The sequence below is a fragment of the Pogona vitticeps genome, chromosome 12 (genome assembly GCF_051106095.1).
Source record: "Pogona vitticeps strain Pit_001003342236 chromosome 12, PviZW2.1, whole genome shotgun sequence".
Lineage (NCBI taxonomy): Eukaryota > Metazoa > Chordata > Lepidosauria > Squamata > Agamidae > Pogona > Pogona vitticeps.
This window is the reverse complement of record NC_135794.1, coordinates 10345088-10358546: the sequence shown is the minus strand read 5'-3', so window position 1 is coordinate 10358546 and position 13459 is coordinate 10345088. Positions and strand designations below refer to the sequence as shown.

Genomic DNA, 13459 nt, shown 5'->3' with positions numbered 1-13459 from the left:
TAGTTCCTCTGCCCCTTTGAGAGCCATTTTGCTTTCTTGCATTTCCTTTTCTTTGGGATGGTTATTGTTGCTGCCTCCTGTACAATGTTATGAGCCTCCAATCCATAGTTCTTCAGGCACTGTGTTCACCAAATCTAGTTCCTTAAATCTGTTCTTCACTTCCACTGTTTATTCGTAAGGGATTTGGTTTAGATTATACCTGACTAGCCCCGTGGTTTTTCCTACTCTCTTCAGTTTAAGCTTGAATTTTCCTATCAGAAGCTGGTGATCAGAGCCACAATCAGCTCCAGGTCTTGTTTTTGCTGACTGTATAGAGCAGGGGTGTCCAAACTTTCACCTTCCCTGGGCCACATTAGAAGATGAAAATTTGGTTTGGGCCGCACATACATTTGGTTTGGGCCACATGGGGGGGCAGCCCTAGCCGTCCTCCACAGCCCCACTCCATGCGCATTTACCGGCAGCTGCGATCCCAGACAGCAGAGGCTGCCAGCTTCGACTCCAGCAGCTTTATGGGGCCTGGAGGGGGTCCACCTATTGACGGGGATGGCGCAATGCAGTCACGCAGCCCCCCTGTCCCCTCCCCTCCCACTCCTTCCTTCCTTCCCTCTCTCCTCCTCAACTGTTGTGACATGCCCCGGCCACATTCCGGCCGCAAGCGCCGGCAGTGTAACTTAAAACTTTGGAATTTCTTTAAAAATAAAAAATTGTACTGGGCCACATTATGAGCTGACCTGGGCCACATGCAGCCCTCGGGCCGCAGGTTGGACAAGCCTGGTATAGAGCTTCTCCACCTTTGGATGCAGAAAACATAATCAATCCGATTTAGGTATTGCCCATCTGGTGATATGTTTAGAATCGCCTCTTGTGTTGTTGGAAAAGAGTGTTTGTGATGACCAGGTTGTTCTCTTGACAAAACTCTATTAGCCTTTGCCCTGCTTCGTTTTGAACTCCAAGGCCAAACTTTCCTGTTGTTCCTTTTACCTCTTGACTCCCTACTTTAGCATTCCAACCCCCTATAATGAGTGTCAGTTCTAGAAGGTGTTGCAAGTCTTCATCGAATTGGTCAGTTTCAGTCTGTTCAGCATTGGTAGTTGGTGCATAAACTTAGATGACTGTGATGTTGAAAGGTCTGCCTTGGATCCATATTGACATCATTCTATCATTTTTGAGATTATATCTCAGTACAGCTTTTCCCACTCTTTTGTTGACTATGAGGGCTACTCCATTCCTTCTATGGGATTCTTACTCACAATAGTAGAGTAATTCAGTAGTAGAGTAATAATCATCTGAATTGAATTCACCCATTTCCGTCCACTTTAGTTTAGCCACTGGACTGGCTGGGTGTCCCTGCACGGCATAGCCCATAGCTTCTTTGAATTACTCAAGCCCCTTAATCATGACAAGGCAGCAATCCATGAAGGGGTACAACAATCTAGATTTATTCAAATACAGTCATGTCATCTTCTGGTTGCTGCAGAATGGTGGAGAGTGGGGTTTCCTGTAACTGGGGCTTATTTTGGGGGTAGGGCTTATATTAGGAGCATCCTGAAAAATCATACTAGGGCTTAATTACAGTACTAGGGTGTAGTTACATACTAGGGCTTAATACTTAGGTATTTTTTTCAGGGAAACAGAGTATATAAGGCAGGCATCAGAAGTCAACCAGACAAGAACCAGACAATATGTAAGTCAGACAGGAACCAAACATGTGTCAAACAGTGACAAGGTCCAACATGAAATAAGGACTAAAATATGTAATAGGGTTTACGATCTGTTCCAGAATTTTGCCTGGGATTGATGTCAGGCTGACTGGCCTGTAGTTCCCAAGTTCCACTTTCTTGCCCTTTTTGAAGATAGGGACATTGGCCCTTCTCCAATCCTCTGGCACCTCCTCCATTTCCCATGATTTCAAGAAAGTAATGGGTAGGGGTTCTGAGAGTTCTTCAGCCAGTTCCTTCAGTCCTCTTGGATGCAGTTCACCTGGCCCTGGAGAGCTGAACACATTCAAGGTGGTAAGGTATTCCTCAGGCTCCAGGTATATCATCAGGCTCCAGCTGCAATCCTGTCCCCCACCCCCACTTGCCCTTCCAATTTGTTTGGAAGTTCATAGTCTGCCTTATGGGAAAAGACAGCACTAAAATAAGAATTGAGCACCTCTGGCTTTTCTTTGTCCTCTGTTATCATTTTTCCATCTCCATTGTGGAGTTGTGCCACTACGTCTTTTATTTGTCTTTTGCTACTCACATACCTGAAGAATGCTTTTTTATTGCTTTTAGTGTTTCTAGCTAACCTCAGCTCATTCTCAGCTTTTGCCCTCCTAATGCCATCCCTGCATTTCCTTGCTACTTGTCTGTACTTTTCCTTGGTGGCCTGGCCTTCTTTCCATTTCATGTACATCTCTTTTTTGGTTTTTAGATCCTCCCTGAGCTTTTTGTGAAGCCACACTGGCCTTTTTTGCCACTTCCCCACTTTTTTTTTGTTGGAATTGTTTGTAGTTGTGCCTTTAGAATGTCTTCTTTTAGAAACTCCCATCCTTCTTGGATTCCTTTTCTTGTTAGGTTCTGCTACCATACCATGGGACCTTACTTATCCTTGTTCTGAGACTATTAAAATTGGCTTTTAAAAAATCCAGCAGACGTGTGTGGCTACACTCTGCTTTCGTTTCCTTTGAAATCGAAAATTCTAGAAGGACATGGTCACTCTCACCTAGACTTCCCCTTACTGCCACTTCCCCAACCAAGTAATCTTTTTTGGTCAGAATCAAGTAAAGGATAGCAAATTCTCTAGTTTCTTTCTCCACTTTATATAGGAGAAAATTATCAGTCACACAAGCCAGGAATTTCTTGGAAGGGCCATATTTGGCAGAATTTACTTCCCAGCATATATCTGGATAATTGAAATCTCCCATCACTACTATGTTGTGTCTCTCTGAAAACCCTGCAATTTATTTTTCAAAAGTTTCATCCACTTCCTCTTTTTGATTGGGCGGCCAGTAGTAAACTCCAGCTACCAAGTTCCTTTTGTTTTTTGCCCCAACTAGATGGATCCAGATGCTCTTTATGGGACAGCCAATCTCCTCCTCCTGTATTTCTGTGCAGGAATGCATATTTTTGACATATACTGCAACTCCACCTCCCTTTTTATATTCTCTGTTCTTTTTGATCAGCTTATATCCCTCAATTGCTATATTTCAGTCATGAGAATATCCCACCAAGTTTCAGTTATTCCTATCAAGTCATACCTACCCTCCTGAATTAAAATTTTGAGTTCTTCTTAATTGTTCCCCATACTCCTGGAGTTTGTATACAGACACCAGACAGTGTATGATTTGTGGCCTGTTTGTCTTTGTACATTTTGATTATGGTTGTTGTTGTTGTTGTTGTTGTTGTTGTTGTTGTTGTTGTTGTTGTTGTTGTTGTTGTTGTTGTTGTTGTTGTTGTTGTTGTTGTTGTTGTTATGTTTATTTTGTGATTATTATTGTTGCCCTTTTGATCAGTTTGGTCCATTCCTCTTATTGTGTGTAAAGCTTCATCTACCCTTAACTCTATGCTTGCGTCTCCCTCCCCCTTCCAATTCAGTTTAAAGCCCTCCTGATGAAGTTCCTCATGCTGTGGACAAAGACATTCTTCCCAGTCCTGGTTAGATGCAAGCCATCTCTTGCTAGCAGTTCTTCTTCCAGAAAGCTTAGCCCGTGGTCCCAAAAACCAAATCCCTCTTGGTGACACCACCTTCCTAGCCAGAGGATCTTCCTTTCTCTTTCAGTTCCTCTTCTGAGCACCGGTAGAATGGAAGAAAAAAGTATCTGGGCCCCAAAGTCCTTGAGTTTTCTTCCTAAAGCTTCTTGAAGCTTAACATTATATATGTTTAGCTTCAAGAAAAAGAGAATAACCTTCTTCATATATTTAAACTTCTGCCATGTGGAATATAGAGCAAACTTGTTTCATTTGGCTCCAGAAGGTAAGACCGAAAGTAATGTATATTACTATTATATATATATATATTCTCTCAGATGAGAGCGTTTTGACTAAACCAAGGTTGGGTGGACATCTGGCAGAGGTATGTTGGTTGCTGATTTCGTGTGTTCTACCCTTTCAACGCTGTCTCTGCTTTATCTGAACTGCCAATAGTTCATCTGGCTTATTGCCTCTGTCAATCATTCATTGCCTTACAAATCTTCTTCAGAACAATTTAACATACACTGAGTTCTCAATGTTTTACAAAGCATCCCTGTTCTAAGCCAATACAGGGAGTTTGCATGCCTTTCCCAAAGCAAAGGGAAGATCTGTAATAGTTGTTGTCTTGCTTTTGTCTGCAGAGAAGAGAGAGGCTGTAAACTGCAGGACTTCTTTGTTCCCAATTGAATCTTTAATCCCCATCTTGCAAATCAGTCTGTCTACAAAGACAATAGCATTTAGGCTTGCCCAGAGTTTTGAAATTTTTGCTTCTTTCCCAATCTCCCCCATCAAAGTCTATAGTTAGGATAGTTATGGCAGACTTGAAAGCTTTCTATGTTTGCAACATTTTAGTGATTGAGTAAAGGTATTACTTAACCCAGGTTTTTGTTTCTGCTTCATTGTCAACACAACTACTTTCCCTCAACATTATTGTTAGTTTCTGTCCCAGCTGCTCTGTAGCAACCTATTTCTCTCTCTCTTTTTCTTCAGATAGACTTTTAAAAGAAATAAAGCAAGAAAGCAATCAACCTCTTGATGCTTTTGAAGTATAGCCACTCAATTTAACAGGACCACTTTCCTTAGTCTTTCCTAATGTAGCTTCTTGCATCAAAATTACAGAAGCTTTCTCTCTCTGTTCTAGTAGTTTCTCAGTCTATTATAATAACCCAAACTTTGTATACTTTTTGAAAGTATCTTCCTTGTCCATCTCTTTAAAGACGTCCTGCCCTTCTTTACATCAAAGAGGGCTGGGGAGCTTCAGCAGGCTTTAAGTTCTTCTCTTTCTATGGAGTTAAAACTCTGATTATTTCTAAAAGAGATTAGCCTTCATTAGCCTGATTCCACAGACATTTTTTCTCCATGGATGCCTTTACACTAAAAGGTTCCTTCAATCTGTACCTATGCTTTTTCAGTATAAATCAAATAAATAAATAAAAATTAAAAAAATCTAGTTGAAAAATTTTGACATTTTATCTTTTTCAACATTTCTGAATGTGGATCAGCCTAAACTCACATTTTCTTGCCTTATAGTTTAAGAGGATGTCACAGCAGTAGAATGTATATGGCAATGCAGTTATATCAGTTATGGTTTGTGACAGAGATGCCCCTTTTTCTTTGTTTACTCATGCAGGATGCTCTGTTATTGCCACAGCACGGAACTTTTTTTAAAAAGAAAGAAACCTAGCAAGGTAACAATAATATTGCTTTTATCCTTACCTTTAATCTGCAAAGGCAATTTGCTTTGAGCATTATTATGCTTGTGGCATTAATGACACAACACCAAAATTACAGGAAATTACTCTCTGATACCCTCTGATGGCAAATTCTGATATTGGACTTTGGGAATAACTAGAACAATACCTCCTTTCATATTTAGTAGTGCTAAGAGCAGGACATGTGGCTTTAAATTTTCATGTCAAAATGCCTCTTAATTATGCCTTAAAATGCCAAAAGAATTCCTACCCTCCCTCTTTCCACTTTTGACTCTGTGATATCACAAGGATCCATCCCCAAGAACATCATTTACTGCCCACTCCAGATTCCAGGTTTTGACGCTGAAATCTCAGGGAGCTGGATGCTGTTGACCGGACAGCCCCAGATGGTGGGAATGGTGATTGATTTTGACAGTTCCTTGTTGTCATTATGTGATGTCAAGTTGCTTCCAGCTTGTGGTGGCTCTGCCAAGGCTTTCAGGTATGTGAGATGTTCAAAGAGTGGTTTGTGACTGCTGCCTCCCAGTCAGTTTGCACGACCATTCAGGGATTTGAACGCAGGTCTCCTAAGCCCAGTCCATCACTCTATCCCCTGAACCACACTGGCCCCGTGCTACCGGCTCTTTGTAGACTCTGACAACAAAGCTTAATGTAAACATCCCGGATACCAAGGATTCTGCCTTCTGCAACAGCCACAACCAAGGCAGTTCTACCCATGTAATGAGTGTCCCTAGGAACCTTCGATCTGATGGACTTTTCTGTGAGATATTACTTGGTAATGAGAAAAATATAGACTTCATGAATTTAAATGCAAAATGTATAACTCCCTGAATCCCCTCGATAGCCCCAGAATTCCCCAGTCAATGGGCATGGTGACTGGGAGATTATGGGAATTATAGTCCAAAAAAGTAACTTTTTCCACACCTGTGGGCAGACAGTCGAGATGCAGTTTCTCACAACGACTCTTCACATACTCAGGGATGTTGGTAAGTCTTTGCGGCTAAGCCCCCAGTCCAAGTCTTTGGTACCAAGTGCCAAGTGTCAAGTCCCAAATCCAAGTCCCTATTAAAAACAAGCTCTTTTCCCCAGAAAAAAAGGGAAGGGTCGGTGGGTTCAGAGTCTCAAGTCAAGTTCAAGTCATTTGGGGGGGGGGGAGAACCCAAGTCGAATCTGAATTGAGTCACCAGAAAATGCCAGCAATACATTTATTTATTTACTACACCAAACATATTTCAGAATTACACCCTAAACTCAATTATTCATCCCAGTCAGAGCAGAGAAATATAGATTTATTGTTCAGAAAATTGATTCACTGTTTCTACTCTAGCTAGAATGAGCAACTGGACATATGTCTGTCATTTCTTTTCCAGGCGCTCCTAAAAGCAAAGAAAAATATGTGGAACACATTCATAAAAAAGCATAAATATCTGTCCTTGGCAGGGAGGGTCCCACGGAGGGCTAAAAGGACTTGGACGTAGACACTTCCTGTGTGCCCAGACTTACCCACTTGTACATACATATGTGTTCAGAATATTATATTCAGCCACTTCTTTGAAGAGCAGGTACCATCCATATCCTGATCCATTAATAACAGATTCATAGACCTGCTTGCATCTAACATTCAGAATACAACCAAATAAAACCCACTGCACTAGAAACTCAGGGTGTGATCAGATAGACAAAACTTCTGCACCACAGTCCTCTGGGGGCTTCTGTTATTTGCGTCTGTATTGCAGTGCTCCTTTGTCTTTGGAGTGTTTTTAAATTTTATTTTTTTAAGCTAATTAAGTGCTAATTATAGGACTTGGAAATGAAAACCCCTTGGAAAGCATTGTACTGCTAAACGCTGTCTACCAGAACAAATCCCGGAACAAAAAGAAAGCACCCTCTGAACGAGAACCAGAAAGCACAGGAAGGCAAGGAAAAAGCATGAATCTCATGCTGGATGGAGCCTCCTGTTGCCTGGCCAGCAGGCAAACACACACATGCACACAAGGACCCACAGCTAAGATGTAACTTACAGTGCCACTACACAATAGGAAAAATATGGAGTCAAACACGGAGAAGTTGTGCCTGGGAATTCAGGTTTCCCTGGGGGAATTTGCTATAGCAGATCACACAGGAATCAGCAGAGAGAGAGCAGAATAAATTACCAATCTGAACATGTTAGCACCTTGTTAAAATGGCTGTACTGCAGTCATCTAGATTTGCAGGAGATGACTGCTCCCTTTTTCCTCTTTGGTCTCCAGCTGCCCTAGCACTGGCATCAAGACTTTGGTGGGGGGAAAAATTAATCAATTTTGAGATAAAGAGGTGCTTGATTGAGGGGTCCGGACACCCATGAGTCACCCTCTGCTTCCTTTCTCCTTGCCTTAAACTAGGAATCAAGGAGTGCTAGCTTCTGTCACCCATTACATTGGCTCAAGTAATCATACTGCCTTAACTGGTGTATTTGTTTATTTAAAAAAGTAGAAGTTCCAGCAATAGGAGGGATTTTGGGGGGGGGGGGTAGGCTCTGGGCTGATTTGCATTAACTCATCTATCATGTAGTTAACAGAAAAGAATGCAAATCGGACCATCCCATAGCATTTCATGTTTTATTTGTTAATGGAGTTGAAACCTTAGAGAGGAGAAGGAAGAGTCACAAGACTGCTTCCAGCAGATCTTCTTTGTGGAGGAGGCTGTTGTAGGAACATGAGAACTAAGAAGGGAGAAGAGCAGGGAAGGGAAGAGAGATGGGAAGGGTGTGTATGTGTGCATGGAAGAGCACGAAACAGGTAACCACAAGAGAGCAAGCAGATGTACAAAGTCCATGAGAGCAGGTCGTTGTGTAAGGAGGAGCAGGCAGGCACTCACAAACAAAGGACAGCGCAAGAACAGATGGGTGTGTGCAAGCGAAGAGGAGCATGGAGGGCCACCGCAGATGTGCAAGAGCAGGTCTCATTGAGAGAGGGAGAGTTGGAATCGGGCAGGTATGCATGCAAGAGAGCATGCAGAAGAGCGTCAATCAGCAGCTGCCCACACATGCAATGAGAGTGTGAAACGAAAGCAGGCACACAAGCTCATGATGGCTTCCTGGTCATGAGAGACCAAATGCAGGTAGGTGGACCAAGTGTGTGAGCAAAACTTTGAGAGCAGGCAGCCGTGTGTGTGTGTGAGTGAGAGAATACAAGGAAGATCCATCAGGAGAAAGGTAGCATAGAAATATTTTTGGGAAAAAAGAGATGGTGAGTGAAAGTGGGTGAACTGGCTTCACATGTGTGCAAGGGGGCATGCAGGAGAGCAGGTGCACGTAAGAGAGAGAGAGAATAAGTAGGGCAAAAAATCCACACAAGAAACAAAGTGGGTCCAAGAGACAAAGGGTGTGTGTGTGTGTGTGTGTGTGTGAGTGAGAGAGAGAGAGAGAGAGATTAGGCTGCATGGTTTGCTTATAAAGAAAATAGATCAACTGAGGATGCGATCAATACTGTGCTTTATATGGCTTTATCCCACTTGGAAACACAAGGGAATTATGTAAGAATGCTGTTCGCAGACTTTAGCTCTGCTTTTAACACCATTATACCCCACAGATTAATAGACAAACTTAAAGATCTTGATTTTCCAGATTCTATCTGTCTGTGGATTTTGGATTTTTTAACAAATCGTCCACAAAGGGTTAAACTGAATGACTACATCTCTACTGACAAGATACTCAGCACTGGCACTCCACAAGGCTGTGTCCTTAGTCCACTACTGTTCTCCATTTATTCATCGGATTGCACCAATAACCATCCCAGTAATAGGATTATCAAATTTGCAGACGATACTACACTAGTAGGACTTATCTCTGGGGATGATGAGTCTGCATATCGGGACGAGGTATTACAGCTATCCCGCTGGTGCAAAAAAAACAATCTTTTATTTAACATCCAAAAAACCAAGGAATTCATAGTGGACTATAGGAAAAAAAGAGCAGACATTCAGCCACTGTATATAGATGGAGTTTGTGTGGAACAGGTGGTTGAATGTAAGTTTCTTGGGACTATCATAACAAATGACCTGACTTGGAGTGCAAACACCGCTGCGTTAATCAGGAAGGCACAACAACGGTTGTATTTTCTAAGGATTCTTAGAAAGCAACAATTGATTGAGAGTTTGTTAATCACCTTCTATCGGAGTTCGATTGAGAGCATATTATCCTACTGTCTCTGTGTATGGTTCACGAGCTGCACAGTGGCAGAGAAAAAGGCAATTCAAAGGGTGATTAAGACGGCCCAAAACATCATTGGCTGTTCACTCCCCTCTTTGGAAGAATTGTATAAGAACAGATGTAAGAGGAAGATATCTAACATACTGAAAGACTCCTCTCATCCGGGATATCAGCTCTTTAAACTATTACCATCAGGAAGGAGATTCAGGGTATTGAAAGCAAGGACAAGCAGATTCAAGAACAGTTTTTACCCAAGTGCAGTATTGAGTTTAAATGTGGGGCCATAGGTTTTTGGTAGATTTTAATTGCTGAGAGAAAACGGGGTATCTATATTTGGATGGTGAAAGTTGTGTATATTTTAACTTTTTTTTTTGTAGTGTTGTCCAGTTTTACCTTGGGGAAGAGCACCTCATTTCGTTGCACCCACTTGTGAGCGCAATGACAAATAAATTTCTTATGTCTTATGTCTTATGTCTTAAGCAGGTACTTCTAATTCATAGATGGGAAAGGCTGTACACAGATGCAATTTTTATATCTTAATGTTCATCCTATTAAATATAATCAAAATGTGCCAGGTGGGTGGGTTTCTATGGAAAGGCATTCTTTTCCATTTGTACACTAAATCATTGTATTCCTTTTAGAACTGCAGAGCTGGAAGGGACCGTACGGATCAATGAGTCCAGCTCCTATCAAGGAGAACTGGCTCCACAGCTGGATTCCTAAACCACTGAGTGATCTTCTGTATAAGATAAGCTTGCCCACAACAAGATACTAAACAAGATACCAAGATACTAAACTTCCTTGATGTATTTTCTATAGGTCTCATTCTATCTCCAACTAGATTATGTGCATCAGGATTGTAGTTTAAGGCATCTGGGAAGAAAAGCTTTATGTTTTAATGTGTTTATAAAGTATTTTCAATCTGCAGTAAACAGAATTGGCCACTTGGGGGAACCAATAAACATTTTCATTTTTTAAAAGGCTGCTCCAGTAATGATAACATGTTACTTTTGCAAATTACTTTTCCAGATGAATAACTGTAACAATCACAGTCTGCTGTGGATCCAAAGTGGTAACAGAATGACCTCTTTCTAAAAAGTAACTTTCCGAAATCAGTCTGAACAAACCCTCAGTCAGACACACATAGAAGAAACAGAAACTCCAAACACATTTTTAAAGAAGAAAAAAAGAAACACTTCTTTATAACTTGCTTACATACCCTGTACCCCAAAGTACTTTAATTCATCTTTCTCTGCTGAGACAAGGGGAAAAATGTTTTCTAAAACTCAGATGGTTATAGGTGTAGGAAGATGAAACTAATTAAGAAACTGTTGGTGCTAATTGGATTTGCTGCCTGTTTTGCTCCCAAATAATGCTAATGTATTCTTCCCACAAATTTGCAACAGATCCACATATTCAAGTTCCTCATCCATATCCCCTTGGGGACTAGGATTTGAAGTTTTATACACTCAGCCCAGTGTCCTGAAACATCGTTGTCTTGTGTTTCTCTTCCACCTGAGATTGAACATCATCATGCACTCTGGGTGCATCATCTCTAAAGAATATATCTGTGAAGGTTCTCTAAAGAATGATATTGGGCTGCATTCAAACCAGATTCTACAGCTAAAAAAATTTCTTTTTCTGACACCACTTCTCCCATTTCTTTTTATTTTGAGTGATCAGGCATAACAAGCCCTAAGAAACAATTCTATTAAAGAAGCAGGTAAATCAGGTATGGGAGATACAACATCCAAGAACAACTCAAAGTCAAGCCAGTCCAGCAATAACCATCAACAAATGGAGAGAGTCCAAAAAAATTGTAGTCAGGCTAGTCCAAAAGCCATAGACACAGCAGGGCACTTAGATAAGTTCCATTGCAGGATCCGACCCACTGGTTCCTCTGGGAGAAAGGATTTTTCCTCACAACAACCCTTTACCCCTGAGGAATCTCTTTTTTTTCCAAGCAGTTTTTCCTTACAGCCTAGCATGCCACCTGAGGACCTCTTCCTGGGCTTGTACCCTGGGCTTCATCTTGCATCATTCACATGGGCTAGGAAGAAGTCTCCTCTCATCTTCATTGTGGGCTCATAGAGATGCTGCCTCATGGACCTCATGGAGATGCCGTCAGCTGGAGGGTGAAGTCTCCTGGACTTCTGAGTCTCTCCGGCTGGGTTCTGGCTCATCCTTCTTGGAGAACTTGTCCAGCCCAATCACAGCACTAGGATTCAAAAGCTTGTATTCTGAATTCTGGCTGTGTAAATATAACCCATACTTTATCAAGGATGTGCCCAAATGGCATATACTCACAGTCCATGTTGAGTAAGCTGCAGTTTTATTATTGTTTCCTTAGTATCTGGGTGTTTTATGTGGTGCAGATCCAAGCAAATGTCCTCTCTCAGTGAAGGGCAAAGGAAACATCTTTACTTTTAGTTTGCTACTTTGAACTTAATCCTACGAGGCTTTGAATTCTATGCCAGTATGACACCATGAAAGAATAAAGCAGATCTCATAAAGACATTACTGTACTTTGGTTTAACACAAATGTAATTTTCTCCTAAAAATTACAAGTCTCAACTGTATTAATTATGCTTTTTTGTGTTTCTCTACTAAACAGAAAAGCATTCAACCCCTTTAAATGGCTTGGGCCCACCCACCTTCTACAGCTTCTTTTAACTTATAGCGTTCCCCCCTCCCCCAACTCATAATCCTTTGTCCAATATGCAAATGATCAGTATAGAGGCTGTATGATGCAAAAAATGTTTGCTTTTTACATTAGTTTTTAAATTTTACAAATCACATGTGTATTAACATATCCAAGAGCTTATTTGCTGGCAAGCCCGTTTCAAAGCTGACCCACTCCAGCTTTCAGTGTCCTCCAGGTAGTAAAGTTCTATTGTATTTGCTTTAGCCTTTAAACCAGTGGTTCTCAGCCTTATGTCCCCAGATGTTCTTGGACTCTAACTCCCAAAAGCCTTCACCACTAGCTGTGCCGGCCAGGATTTCTGGGAGTTGTAGTCCAAAAACATCTGGAGAGACAAGGTTGGGAATGACTGATTTAAATACTTCTCAAATATCATCAACATACATCCTGACACTGCAACTGTCTCCTGCTGTGGGTTCTACCTATTGAGTCATTCCTGGGTCTTTGATGGATTAATGAAGAGCTTGGTCTGAAACCATAAGATCTGGTTAAGATGGTTTCTCATTAGAACAAAGCTTTCCACATCTGCATGGAGAATGGCTAGTGGAATGTAAATGAACGTGACATTGATCTACATCAGTGGTTCTTAACCTTGGGTTACCCAGGTGTTTTTGGACTGCAACTTCCAGAAGCCTTCACCACCAGCTCTCCTGGCTGGGGTTTCTGGGAGTTGCAGTTCAAAAACACCTGAGTAACCCAAGGTTAAGAACCACTGATCTACATTTAGGGATCACACCAGACATTACTCTTTTGTTCTACCTGTGTCTCTTAGCAGAATCTTTGCAGTGGCTGTTTAAGAGACTGTTCTCAAATCAGTGCACCTATTTATTGTTAGGGATGGCCAAGATCAGCTGGTGATGCTTACCAGGTGGAACTACCTGCCAGGTCTATTGCGAGGTCTGTTTTAGGGAATAAATATAAGCTCACACAAGTTAGCTATCTTATTTGGTCCTGTTAGTATTTCCAGCTTATCATCATCATCATCATCTTAGATCTGCAGAGCTGGAAAGGACCCTATGGATCGAGTCCAGCCCCCATCAAGGAGGCACATTGTGGGGAATCAAACTCCCAACCTCCGCCGCCAGATACCTAAACCAACATTTGGTCTCTTTTTTGGTGCATTCTGTTTTAAAATAAGCAATCCTTCTTTGCAGGCTGTGTGTGTCTCCGTTAATATGGGAAG

At 41.6% G+C, this 13459-nt stretch overlaps 1 long non-coding RNA gene across 1 annotated transcript; it reads left to right on the top strand.

Annotated features, from left to right (window-relative positions):
• Positions 1-8346: 8346 nt before the first annotated feature.
• Positions 8347-10339, top strand: LOC144584628 (uncharacterized). Its single transcript, XR_013538997.1, has 2 exons — positions 8347-8485; positions 10217-10339. It is a non-coding gene; the product is annotated as an uncharacterized LOC144584628 (long non-coding RNA).
• The last annotated feature ends 3120 nt before the right edge of the window (positions 10340-13459 follow it).